This window comes from Gossypium hirsutum, chromosome A13 (assembly GCF_007990345.1).
Source record: "Gossypium hirsutum isolate 1008001.06 chromosome A13, Gossypium_hirsutum_v2.1, whole genome shotgun sequence".
Taxonomy (NCBI): Eukaryota; Viridiplantae; Streptophyta; class Magnoliopsida; order Malvales; family Malvaceae; genus Gossypium; species Gossypium hirsutum.
Window position 1 is genome coordinate 111,357,460 of NC_053436.1, and position 14,712 is coordinate 111,372,171.

Sequence of the window (14,712 nt, forward strand, 5' to 3'; positions counted from 1 at the left end):
GTTTCTCAGTAGAAAGCTTATCATGGAAAAGGGGTTTGTTGATAAAGTAGAGGATAATGCGGCTGTGCGAATATGGGCTGAAACGACACAACGGGAGAAAGGCGATAGTCTTACCGAAGGGTACGTGTCAGAATTGTGGGATTTTACTCGTATCAGTGTAATCCAGAATGACCTTCGAGAAATGAAAGAAGTCTGGGATCAATGGGATGTCGAGGCCAAGCAGCTGTTCTATTGTAACTACGGTGACCTACCTTATCTGCTTAGTGTCAAAGTGGACAAGTATTTATTCCGAGCCCTCGCTCAGTTTTGGAATCCTGCCTACAGTTGTTTCACTTTTGGGAAGGTAGATTTAACGCCTACTGTGGAGGAGTATACGACCTTGCTTCGGTGCCCAAAGATTCAAGTCGACAAGGCTTATTCCAGAGCTGCTTGTGTCCCTCCGTTGTTAAAGAAATTAATGAACATCACTGGGATGAGCGAGCAGTGGGTCGCTGCCCGGATCCAACAGAAAGGCGACAGTAAATGTGTTCCTTGGAAAAGTTTGCGAGATTTGGTGCTTGTACATCCTGACTTGAGGAAAAGGGTCGATGTCTTCGCCTTAGGTATCTATGGACTAGTGGTTTTCCCCAAAGCTTTAGGACACATAGACGAGGCTGTATCTGATTTGTTTGATCGGCTTAGTAAAGGGGTGACACCGGTTCCGGCAATACTCGCTGAAACTTTTAGATCCCTGAATGCGTGTCGAAAAGCAGGGGAGGGAAGGTTTATTGGATGCGCGCAGCTCTTATTGGCATGGTTCCATAGCCACTTCTGGAAGGTCGAAAAGGTCTCCTATCGGGTATTCTCTGATAACTACTCCCCTCTAGGAGAATTGGTGGCCACGCCAAGACGGGATGATATTTCAGAAGGAAAATGGATAGAGATACTCCAGAATCTCCAGGATGAAGATATTGAATGGAGGGCTCCTTGGTTAATTCCCGATGAGATATTGTACCGATGTGGAGATTTTGACTGGGTTCCGCTGCTCGGGATATGGGGAGCTATCGGATATGCTCCTCTACTCGTATCAAGACAGTATAGATCACGGCAATTCATACCAGCAACGCAGGGGTTGGCTTATAGTGATTTTTCCTATAGGGAGGACAATTACAAGAAGAAGGTTCGAGAAATATCTAGTGCCTGGAACCAGACTCGTCGAATGAAGATCTTAGCCGTGGGTCCGACAATTACCCCCGAGTATGGTCAGTGGCGTGATCAAAGGATCAACGACAACATCCCGGCGTCAAATTCAGAAACTGCTCGATCTTTAGAGGAACGCTTGCAAGTTTTGCCTTCTGAGATGGAAATCATCAAACAAGAATTTGAAAAAAGGAGTTTAGAACTGGGGAAGAAGATAGAACGACTAGAGGAAGAAAAAATGCAGTTAGGACTGGATGTGGACATTCAAAGATTAGAGGCCGATAAATTGAGAAAAGGAAAGAACAAAGCAGAAGAAGATTTAGACAGCCTGAAGACAGATTACAAGAAGTTGCGCAGGTCGGTAAGAACTGCTGGCTTGGGTAAAACGCCAGAACAGTGGCGACAAGAAATTCACAAGGAAAAGACGAGAGCTAATCAATGGGAAAAGAAATTTCAGGATACTCGGGCTCGAGAAGTCGCCTTGGGAAAGAGTCTACTAGCTTGCCAAGATGAGAAGACGGAGTTGAAGGTCCGGATAACTGAACTAGAAAGATCGCTTCACCAGTACTGTAATCGTAATGCTACGGTTGAATTAAGGGCGAGCTTAGACAAAATTGAAGAATTAAAAGGACAAATAGGAGAGCTAGAGAATGCATTGCAGAATAGTGAAATCCGGATAGAGCTTCTGGAAGAAAATAATGAGCAGTGGCAAAGACAATTCCATCGGTCTCAAGAGCAGATTAGAGAAAGAGATTATATTATGGGAGAGGCGGTGGCTCAAGTGCGCGAAGTAGCTGATCATCTGCAGACTCTAGCAGTTCAGGCTGATCTATTAAGTTTGAAGTATGAGTCAGAGTCGGACAGGGGCCGAGAATTAGCTTGGCTTCTTAGAAAGGTTAAGGCTTTGAGCGTGAGGGCAAAGCCGTATATGTAGTCTATTTTATGTAAAGAAGCTCTTTATCTAGTAAAGTTTTCTAATGAAGTTGAATTAGAATCAGTGCCTCTTTTTCTTTGCATTCTTTTCATGCATTGCATCACATCATATGCATTAATGACCATTAAAAAAACCTAATTGAATAAAATCATTTCAGTTAACCTGGAAAACCAACAAAGTTACGGCACCCGAGCTAAGGCAAAAATTATGGACCAAAGGTTGGAGAAGCTAGAGCGACTTCAGAAAGAAATGCAAGACCAGTTGCAAGCGCAAATGAAAGAGCAAATAGAAAAGATTCAGCGTGATATGGTGCAAAAGATGGAGGAGTCCCAAAATGATCTGGTGGCTAAGATGACGCAATTATTGAAGGGAGTAGATAAGGGTAAAGGTCCTGTGATTGTTAGTGAAGAAGAAAACAATGGTGAACCACTTTATCCTCCAGGTTTCACGCCTCCACATGCGCAAGTACAGACCGAGCTACATTCGCGGAGACCCTCTGTGTCGGTTAGACCCCAACAGTTTCAAGGCGATGCTTCAATCCCAATGAATTTTCAACCCGGAGCGGGCTTTAATCCTGGTGATAGCCCGAATAATATTGCAGTCCCAGATCTAGACGAGATGGTTGAAAAGGACAAGGCGAAGGAGGAATTTCCAAAACAATTTGAGGAGAGATGGAAATGGATAGAAGAGAAGTTTAAGGCAATAGAAAGCATCGAAAGTTATGGAACAGATGCAAAGGATCTGAGCTTGGTTCCGGACTTGGTGCTCCCTTACAAATTTAAGATGCCGGAATTCGAGAAATACAACGGGACTAGTTGCCCAGGATCCCATATTACTATGTTTTGTAGAAGAATGACGGGGCATATTAATAATGATCAATTATTAATACATTGCTTTCAGGAAAGTCTTACGGGAGCGGCGTCAAAGTGGTACAATCAGCTGAGCCGAGCTAAAATTGCTACTTGGAGGGATTTAGCACAGGCTTTCTTGAGACAATACAATCATGTTTCAGAAATGATGCCTGATAGGATAACTCTGCAAAATTTAGAGAAAAAATCGAACGAAAGCTTCAGACAATATGCGCAGAGGTGGCGAGAGGTGGCGGTTCAGGTGCAACCACCGCTTCTGGAAAAGGAGATGACGACGCTTTTTATTAATACTTTGAAAGCCCCGTTCATCACTCACATGTTAGGAAGTGCTTCAAGAAATTTCTCAGATATAATCATGAATGGTGAAATGATTGAGCATGCCATTAAAAGTGGAAAAATAGATGGAGGAGAAAATAATAGGAGGGCACCCCCGAGGAAAAGAGAAAATGAAGTGAATAATGTGAATACTTATGGTAGGTCAATTACCGTGAATCAGCCAAAGAAAGTGGTTGCTAATCAACAGGGATCATCAAGACAAGAGTCGGGAGCTAGGCAAACTACTGAAAAGCCCCAATTCACGCCAATCCCGATGTCATACAAGGAGTTGTATCAGACTTTATTCGATGCACATGTTGTTGCTCCTCGTTACTTGAGTCCTCTACAACCCCCGTATCCAAAATGGTATGATACGAACGCGCAATGTGATTATCATGCAGGAATTTCTGGGCACTCGATAGAAAATTGTACTGCCTTCAAGAAGGTAGTAGAGGGACTTATCAATTTAGGTGTTGTCAAACTTGACGACTCACCTAACGCAAAGAATCCGTTACCTAATCACGCAGATAAGGGGGTGAATATGGTTAGCGAAGGTACGGGAGAAGAAGTCAAGACTGACATTGCTGAAGTAAAAACTCCATTGAAATGGGTCTGGAAAGAAATGGCGAAAAGAGGTTTGGTTATTTCAGATCCTGAGAAAGGGCATGAGATGGGAAATTATTGTGAATTTCACCATGAAACAGGGCATGAAATCCAAGAATGTGAAGGATTCAAGGCCTTGGTTCAAAGCATGATGGATAACAAGGAGATGAGGTTTTATGAAGATGTGAAAGAAATGAGGAGCATATGCGCGACAGAGTTGGGAACAAAGGCTCCAAAAATAAATCATCCTGTGGTCATTATCTCACGCCCTAAGGGTAATGAGGTTAGGGCTCAGGTAACACCGAAAATTGTAATCCAGAAACCATCAAATTTCTCTTATAGGGATAACAAAATGGTGCCGTGGAATTACGGGTGTAATGTGACCGTTTTGGGAAAAGAAGCAGAAAGAAATCAGGAAACAGTTTTTTACACGCGCAAGGGAAAAAAATATGACGCTCAAGCAGAGTCGTCCAGGGAAGAGAATTGGAAGAGAGAACAGAGGAAAGGGAAAGCAGTAGAAGTTGAGCCATTGGTAAATGAACCAATAAAAGAAGAGGAGGCAAAGGAGTTTTTGAAGTTTTTGAAACACAGCGAATACAGTGTTGTGGAGCAACTGCACAAACAGCCAGCCCGCATTTCGGTATTAGCTTTACTCTTAAACTCAGAAGTACATCGGAATGCACTCTTAAAGGTGCTAAACGAAACATATGTGGCTGACGATATTTCGGTAAACAAGTTGGATCGGTTGATCAACAATATTGGTGCTGACAATTTTATCTTCTTCAATGATGATGAAATACCATCCGGAGGAAGAGGTTCTACTAAGGCCCTCCACGTTACTGTCCGATGCAAAGGGTACACACTCCCGGGGGCCTTGGTTGATAATGGATCTGCACTAAATGTATTGCCTTTGTCCACTCTTAGTCGATTACCAATAGACAGTTCGCACATGAAAGCATGCCAGAGCATAGTAAGGGCATTTGATGGAACAAAAAAGGAGGTTATGGGGAGAATTGAGGTGCCATTAAGGATTGGCCCAGTCACTTATGAGGTGGATTTCTTGGTAATGGATATTAAACCCTCCTACAACTGTCTATTGGGGAGACCGTGGATACACTCAGCAGGGGCAGTACCTTCATCATTACATCAGAAGGTGAAGTTGGTATCGGAGGATCGGTTGGTAACAATAGATGCAGAGGAGGATATTATCGCAATGATGACTAGCGATACACCTTATGTGGACATCAACGATGAGGCACTAGAATGTTCATTTCGGTCATTAGAATTTGTGAACGCAATGTTTATTGCGGAGGGAAATAGAATTCCAGTACCGAAAATATCCAGGACCACTGAGATGGGATTGCGGTTGATGGTAGGAAGAGGAGCCTTACCGGGAAAGGATTGGGAAAATATCTTCAGGGAAGGATTGAGGCACCAATGCCGAAGGAAAAGTTTGATAGATTTGGTTTAGGGTACAAGCCAGACATGAAGCAGAAGAAGAAAGAAATAGAGAAGAGACAAGAGAGAAGGAGGGCGCGTTTGAATGGACATGAAGCTAAGTGGGAGCCTTTAACCTTTCCCCACATATCTACATCTTTTGTGTCGGGAGGATTTATTCATTCTAATGTGGAGTGTCTGGTAGCGGCATGGGAAGGATGTTGGAAGATGTTTATACCAACGCCATAGAAGCAACGGAAAGGAGGGCTTTGTTGGAGATCTGCCCTTATGAGCCTGGAAGCGAGCTAAACAATTGGACTGCTGAAGAAATCCCTGTAGTCTTTAGGGCTTATTCAGAGTAATGCTCAAAACATTCCTGTTGTTTGTTGGCCTAAAAAACGATATGAAATCTTTTGTGAAATAGGCATTGGGCTTAAATATCATTATTTTAATGAAATACATGTCTACGTTCATCTCAACCAGTCTTTTTTTCCTTTTTGCCTCTTATATTTTTCATTTGGTTGATTGTCTTACAAATAATTCTTTCATTTGTAATTCTTTTGCACAAACATGTTCATAAATTTATATTCCTGGTATATTCTTTGATATGCCCTCATAGGTCTTCAGATATCAATGACATGAGTGACGCTGCCTCGAACGCGGAGCCTATTTTTGAGCAAGAAGTGTGTTTAGAGGAATCCTGCGACTTTGAAAATGACGAAGATTATGATGCATCCCCGGACTTGTTAAGAATGGTGGAACAAGAGGATAAGCATATCCTACCTCATAGGGAATTATTAGAAATAGTGAGCCTAGAGGATGGAAAGGAGGTGAAGATAGGAACTGAAATCACCGCAAAGACAAGGCAAGACCTCATTAATTTGCTCCGAGAATTCAAGGATGTTTTCGCGTGGTCGTACCAAGATATGCCTGGGCTAAGTACTAACATTGTGGTGCATCGTCTGCCCATAAAGGAGGATTGTAAACCCGTTCAACAGAAGCTCAGGAGAATGAGACCTGACATTGTGTTGAAAATAAGGGAAGAAGTCAAAAGACAATTCGACGCGGGATTCTTACAAGAGGTCAAGTATTCAGATTGGGTAGCCAACATCGTCCCCGTTCCCAAAAAAGATGGAAAAGTACGAATGTGTGTGGATTATAGGGATTTGAACAAGGCTAGTCCAAAGGACAACTTTCCACTGCCTCACATTGATACTTTGGTAGATAACACGGCAGGCTATTCATTGTTTTCTTTCATGGACGGTTTCTCTGGATACAATCAGATAAAGATGCATCCTGGAGACATGAGAAAAACCACGTTCATTACCTTATGGGGAACATTCTGTTACAAGGTAATGCCCTTCGGATTGAAGAATGCGGGAGCAACGTATCAAAGAGCTATGGTGACTTTGTTTCACGACATGATGCACAAGGAGATCGAAGTCTATGTTGACGATATGATCGCGAAGTCTAGAACGGAAGAAGAGCATGTTCAGGTCTTGAAAAGGTTATTTTTGAGATTAAAGAAATTCCAGCTCAAGCTTAACCCGGCCAAATGCACGTTTGGAGCCAGATCAGGGAAGTTATTAGGCTTCATAGTTAGCAAAAAGGGGATCGAGGTGGACCCAGACAAAGTAAAAGCAATACGAGATTTACCTCCCCCGCGCACTCAGAACGAGGTTCGAGGTTTCCTAGGGAGGCTGAATTACATTGCTCGGTTCATCTCACAACTGACAGAGAAATGTGATCCAGTATTCCGGCTCTTAAAGAAACATAATCCGGGTGAATGGGATGAAGAGTGTCAGAATGCTTTTGATAAGATAAAGCAGTACTTGGCTAATACCCCAGTCTTATCACCTCCAAGTCCAGATAGGCCATTGATATTGTATCTAACAGTGTTGGAGAATTCCATGGGATGCGTATTGGGCCAACATGATGAGACGGGAAAGAAAGAAAGGGCAATATACTACCTCAGTAAGAAATTTACCGATTGCGAAATGAGGTACTCATCAATTGAGAAGTTGTGTTGTGCTCTAATCTGGGCGACCCGAAGACTGAGGCAGTATATGTTGTATCACACGACTTGGCTGATTTCAAAGTTAGATCCTTTAAAGTATATGATGGAATCGACTGCTTTGAACGGGAGAATGGCTAGATGGCAGATCTTGCTCTCAGAATTTGATATAGTATATGTCAGTCAGAAGGCCATAAAGGGAAGTGCAATAGCCGATTTCCTAGCTAGTAGAGCCTTGGAGGACTATGAATCTTTGAACTTCGATTTTCCAAACGAGGACTTGATGTATGTGGCAAATACTGAAGAAAATCCTCAAATGGATCATGTATGGAAGCTAAATTTTGATGGAGCTTCAAATGCTACGGGTAATGGAGTTGGGGCAGTTTTGGTATCCCCAAGTGGAGATCATTATCCTGTTGCTAGCAAGTTGGACTTCGATTGTACAAATAACATGGCAGAATATGAAGCATGTATTATGGGCATTCGTGCAGCCATTGAGCGGAACATCAAAGTATTGAGAGTATACGGGGATTCAGCGTTGGTGATATACCAACTCAAAGGGGAGTGGGAGACTAGAGATCCTAAGCTAATCGGTTATAGAAAACTAGTTCTTGAATTGGCTGAGGAGTTTGACGATATCACCTTCTATTACCTCCCACGGGAGGAAAACCAAATGGCTGATGCATTAGCTACTCTAGCTTCGATGATTCAGGTGAATAGACTTGAGGCAATGAGGCCTGTTCAGATGAGTATCTCTGAGACCCCGGCTAATTGCTGCAATATTGAGGAGGAAGGAAAAGATGATTGTCCTTGGTATCAGAGTATCCTACAATATGTGAAGAATCAGGAATACCTGATCAAGCGACAGAGAATGACAAAAGGACTCTGAGAAAGATAGCCATTGAATATGTCTTAGATGGAGAAGTGTTATATAAAAGAAGGAAGGATCAAGTACTGTTAAGATGTGTGGATGCTGTGGAAGCCAAGAAAATTTTGGAAGAAGTCCATGAGGGTATTTGTGGGACGCACGCCAGTGGTTTCACGATGGCCAGACAGATCATGAGATTTGGGTACTATTGGCCCACCATGGAAGGAGATTGTATTGATCATGCCAGGAAGTGCCACAAATGCCAGATTTACGGAGACAAAATACACGCGCCCCCTTCACCTCTTCACGTCATGACCTCTCCTTGGCCGTTTTCCATGTGGGGTATGGATGTTATTGGGCCAATATCACCAAAGGCTTCTAATGGGCATCGCTTCATCTTCGTAGTAATTGATTACTTTACCAAGTGGGTGGAGGCTGCTTCATATGCAAATGTCACGAAAGCAGTAGTTAGCAAATTCTTGAAGAAGGAGATTATTTGTCGATATGGAATGCCTGAGAGGATCATATCTGACAATGCGATGAACTTGAATAATAGCACAATAGCTGAAGTTTGTAGCAAATTTAAAATCAAGCATCATAACTCATCACCGTATCGTCCAAAAATGAATGGTGCAGTGGAGGCGGCCAATAAAAACATTAAAAGGATTGTGGGGAAAATGACTGAAACCTACAAGGATTGGCACGAGAAATTATCATTTGCTCTCCTTGCCTATCGAACATCTGTTAGAACTTCTACTGGGGCAACGCCTTTTTCCTGGTTTATGGAATGGAGGCAGTATTACCCATTGAAGTTGAAATCCCTTCTCTACGGGTGTTATCTGAGCTACAGTTGGATGAAGCCGATTGGATCCAATCTCGGTACGATCAGTTGAACCTAATAGAGGAAAAGAGGCTAAGGGCTATTCACCATGGGCAAATGTACCAGAAACGAATGATGCGAGCCTATAATAAAAAGGTTCGCCCCCGAGAATTTCGTGAAGGGGACTTGGTACTAAAAAAGATTCTTCCTATGCAAAAGGATTTTAGAGGAAAATGGATGCCAAATTGGGAAGGCCCTTATGTTGTAAAGAAGGCATTTTCCGGGGGAGCTTTGATCCTATGCGAGATGGATGGCAAAAGTTTACCAAACCCTGTAAACGCAGACTCCGTCAAGAAATACTTCACTTGAAAGAAAGGGGAACCAAAGTGAAACCCGAGAAGGGCGATTTGCTTCCTAAAAAAAAAAAAGGACTTTGGAGAGGCTAAGGTGAAAACCCGTAAAGGGCACTTTGAGACCAAAGAGGGCTTGAGCCGAAAACCCGAAAAGGGCGACTCAAGTATTGGGCAGGATTGGAACATCAGGACTTGAGCGGATCAAATTTTGATCGGGGGGGATATGATAATCTTCCTTTACTTGAACCAACAAGAAAGGATATGCAACGTCTTGAAGCATTGACAGAGTATTGCAGATCTCCTGAACACCTGACAAACTCAGAAGGGTCTTCGGAAAGTTTGTACAGAGAAACTCAATCTGCGATAACTGGGGCACCTAGTTCTTATGTGTATTCTTGAAAATACATTCTTTCTTCCCTTCTTTTTTGTAAAAATACACATTCTCAATACACTTCTTTGTTACCTTTCTTCCGCCATCTTTGATGTTTTATTTGGGTTATGATCAGAACCAACTTTATTCTTTATCCATTGTTATGACCTTTTTGCAAACATGTTGCATTGGAATAATGATTAATGGACTAATAAAACGATCACAAAGGAAGTTTTGCATATTACTCTGAAAAGTTCTAAATAATATAGGAACCTGAAACAGGACTATTGTTTAGAACACGCCAATTTTAAAGGTTGGAAATACCTAAAAAGGAAGAGTCTAAGTTAAAGACTACCTTTTCAGATTTTGTTGTCTAAACATTGATTGAACAAAATGACAAGATGTCGTATCGGTGGCAAAGCTTCAATGAACCAAAAAACGATGTCTACCAGACAAGAAGAAAAGGTCTTCTAGGGGAAGAAAATTTTGCATTTGTGCATGAGCATTTGGTATGACACCTTGGGGATGAGGTAAAGGACCAAAGAGTTTCACGTTCAATGTCATTGAATTGCGATAGGAGATTGAGAAAAGCCATACCTTTCCACCCTTGGGTTACAACGGGAGATTGATGGTACAAATTTTATGTCCCAGTGGATTGAACTTTGACGTGCACAGTGGGGGGCAATCAGATTAAGTGTTTCTTCGGATATGCTAACCGAGCAAGAAGGCGGTGTAGCGCGTCAGTGATAAAGCCTTAATAAGCTTTTGTGTGATGATAACCTAAGCATTAAGGAATCGTTATCATGACATTTTGCATGTCATTCATACACATCTAGTTAGGAGCATTTGTTTCATTTTGATAATGTCATCTTAATCATTAAGCATAATTAGGGTCATTATAAAAGGTCTTATTCCCCTGAGATTACGGTGGAACAGACCAAAGAATTGCAGATCTTATCTCCCTGAGATTACAGCGGAGCAGATTGAATATAGTAATCCTATCTCCCTGAAGTTACAATGGAGCGGATTAAAGGATCTTATCTCTCTGAAGTTACAGTAGAGCAGATCGCACCAGGTCTTATTTCCCTGAGATTACGGTGGAACAGACCAAAGAATTGCAGATCTTATCTCCCTGAGATTACAGCGGAGCAGATTGAATATAGTAATCCTATCTCCCTGAAGTTACAATGGAGCGGATTAAAGGATCTTATCTCTCTGAAGTTACAGTAGAGCAGATCGCACCAGATCTTATCTCCCTGAGATTACAGCGGAGCAGATCGAAGACACTATCTTATCTCCCTGAGATTACAGCGGAGCAGATTGAATATAGTAATCCTATCTCCCTGAAGTTACATGGAGCGGATTAAAGGATCTTATCTCTCTGAAGTTACAGTAGAGCAGATCGCACCAGGTCTTATTTCCCTGAGATTATAGTAGAGCAGACTAAAAATTTCAGATCTTATCTCCCTGAGATTACAGCGGAGCAGATCGAAGACACTATCTTATCTCCCTGAAGTTACAGTGGAGCGGATTAAAATAAAGGATCTTATCTCTCTGAGGATACAGCAGAGTAGATCGCATCAGGTCTTATCTCCCTGATATCACAGTGGAGTAGACTTAAACCTAAAACCTTGTCCTTCTGAAGTTGTGGCAGAGTAGACTGAAGCTACAAGTCGGACATCCCTGAAGTGCAATGGATTGAAGCGACAAGCAGTGGACTAGAATGAAGCTACTTGAAGAAAAGCGTCAAGAGGAGTCCAGACTCGGCGAGACCGGGCAAAATTGGGCTTGCTTAGTCTTTGTTCTGTTATCGTTACACGATAACAAACAAAGAGGGGCAGCTGTACAGCCTAATTTATGCCCGGGCCCAACAAGCATTTACCCGGTGGCCCGCTACCCTAAACCAACCCTAATTCCATTACCCAATTTGCTTTGGCCCAATTTCAAGGCCCACCTAAACCTAACCCGGAGCCCAAAACAAGACCCAACTAGCCCAACCCCCTCAAAGCTAAGCTAGGGTTTCAGAAAAGAAACCCTAGCGCCGCATCTATGGTCCTTAGACCTTCGGCCTTCTGGCGCCGTCGCCGTACCCCGCACCCTTGACCCTCTACGCCACCATCATTTGTCGTGTCCCATCCGCACCGCGCCTAGCCTCATCAACACCTGCAAATGGCAGAGGGAGTCGGAGCACTCAACGGATAATACAAAAAAACACAACTAAATACAATGTAAAGGGGATATAAAAGAAAAGCAATATCTTTGTAAAGAACACGGCATTTTTCGAATAAAAAAAGAAAAACAGATCAAAAGGTTGGGCCCGTTTTTTCTCTGTTCTTGTTTTTATTTACTTGAATCTTCATTTATTTTTTTTTCTCTGCAATCGTTCAATAAAGCAAACGGAGTTAAAAGGAAGGGAAGTACCTTTTGCTCCGACGGGCTAGCGTCGAAGCCCCCCACCCTTGCCGCCGTAGGAGTTGGGCCGAAAGAGGCGTGTCACCCCTTTTTCCTTTCAACATCGCGGTTGAGAAGGCTTAACCTTCAAGGACACCGCAAAGAGGGAGACCGTTCTCGCACGACTCCGGCCATTGGCCATGGAGGCGGAGACGGGGGTCTAAGCCTCAAGACCGAGCAGAGAGCGCCGGGCTCTCTGTTTATTATTGTTTCTTTTTTTCTTTTTGGAAGCAAATGGGTGGCTGCCAGATTAGGGTCCTTTGGACCCTTATGTGATGTGTGAAACGACGCCGTTTGGAGTCTGATCAGTGGCTCCAAAACGGCGCCGTATTGAGCATGACCCGCGTGTTGACCCGTCGGGCCCCAAGGATCCGCGCATTCAGGCTCGGAGGGACTATTTGCACATCCGGTCCCTCCGCTTATGCAATAGGGCGCGATCTGGTCCCATTCAAATTTTTAAATTTGGCCGCTTGCTTTTTATGCGCTTCGATTTAGTCCAGTGCGGAGCATAAGCGCATAAGGTTGGGGAAAATTGTTCAGTCGATCCCCCTTCTTCTGCGCGCATCGCAAATCGGTCTTGTGGCCTTATTTTATCTTGATTTCTCCCCTGGTATTTTGTTTTGTTTTTAGTTTAATCCTATCATTTTATTTATTATTGAGTTTATTATTATTATTGTTATTATCATTATTATTATTTCTTCCTATTTATTTTTATTTATTTTATTTAACCTTTGGTACGTATATATATATATGCATATATTTGCATGACATACATGCATTATTCTTATAATTTACATATACTTATATATTTTCATACATTTTATAACTTATGTACATATCTATAGATCTATATACATGTTTTCATTCTTATAAATATACATATTTTTATATAATCTTTATAGTTTAAAACATACTTCTTTTATATATTTTTAAAATCCACATATATACACCTTTTCAATATATTTTTTAACATGTATATCAATTAACGTATTTATTTGTATACATATGTATATTTTCATATTTTAAAACTTTAATTTGTACATATGTATATTTTACTTTACAATATGTATACACTTACTTTTTATCTGTATTTCTTTGTTTTCGTATTCCATTAGTTTTATACATCTATACAGGTACATGTTTTTATATATACGTATATTAATTTATTTTATTAAAATATACTTTATATATTTTATTAACTCATGTATACACATATTTTGGCTCATGTCTACATATATCTTTTTATACTTAATTGTATTTGCTATTTATTTATTTCATTTTTGTCATTATTTTGAATGGATGATTTAAATTTATTCGTTTTTTTATCGTGTTATTTTGTATGTTATAAATTTGATCGTTCAAATTAATTGCTATTGTTTGCATCGTTTTTATATTTTCATGTTCATTATGATCTTGCTATGCATAAATAATGTAGTTTGCTTTCACTATGATTTTGTGCTTTATTTTTGCTCGATATAACAAAATTTATTTTCAAAAAAATAGCATTTCGTGTTTGGAATCGAGAAAATCGTGCCCTAACTTACTGGGTTTCGTTTTTCCTCGATAAATCTAAATGCACGAATCTTTTCAAGCTCAAATTTTAAATGATCCCGGGATCTTAAAAAGGGTCGCGTCCTAACTTACTGGTCGTGATCTCATTTTAAATCCGAGATGGCTAAAATATCTTTTAAATAAGCATTTTTTTTATTCGCGTATCGGGAGTTTGAGACATTGTATTCTAACTTACTGGATATGATTCTCTTTCTCGATTAACGTGGAATATACTTCTTCTTCCAAAACTTTAATGCTAGGATCGTATTTTTTTTAATTCTTTCAAGTTCTCAATTTTCGACATCAAGACATTAGATAATCAACTAGGTACCAATTTCTGGGCGTTACGAGGGTGCTAACCCTTCCTCGTACGTAACCGACTCCCGAACCCGTTTCCTAAATTTCGTAGACCAAAACCGTTGTTTTAATAAGATCAAATTATTTATTAAAAACAACCATTTTCGAGGTAATCCAATCACACCTCATAAAAAGGGATTGGTGGCGACTCCCATTTTCGTTTTTTCGTTTTCATCAAAACCCAAATCGACCCCGTCTTCATCAAAAAAATGGTGTCAACAATAGTAATACTATTTTACAACTCTAATGCAAAACTCCATATATAATGAGTGAAAGCTTGTGCTTGTGACATCTTACCCCTGTCTCTAAAACAAGTTCAGGAGGAGTTTGTGTTCTTAAATTACTCCACTCAATTCTCCTAAAGAAAGGATGCGTTTTCAGTGCGGCATAACCATCAGGTCCAGCACCTGGTCGTCTACTGGGATCTAGATCCTGCACCACAGTTGCATACAAAGTGACAAGGTGAAGGATCCATATTCAAACTCACAATTCTTAATTAGGATTGACCATCTCCTCTCCACCTTAAGAATATCATTTCCTATATAAACTTAGTTCTTATATTATTCTTCAAAAATTGAATAAGCAAAGTAA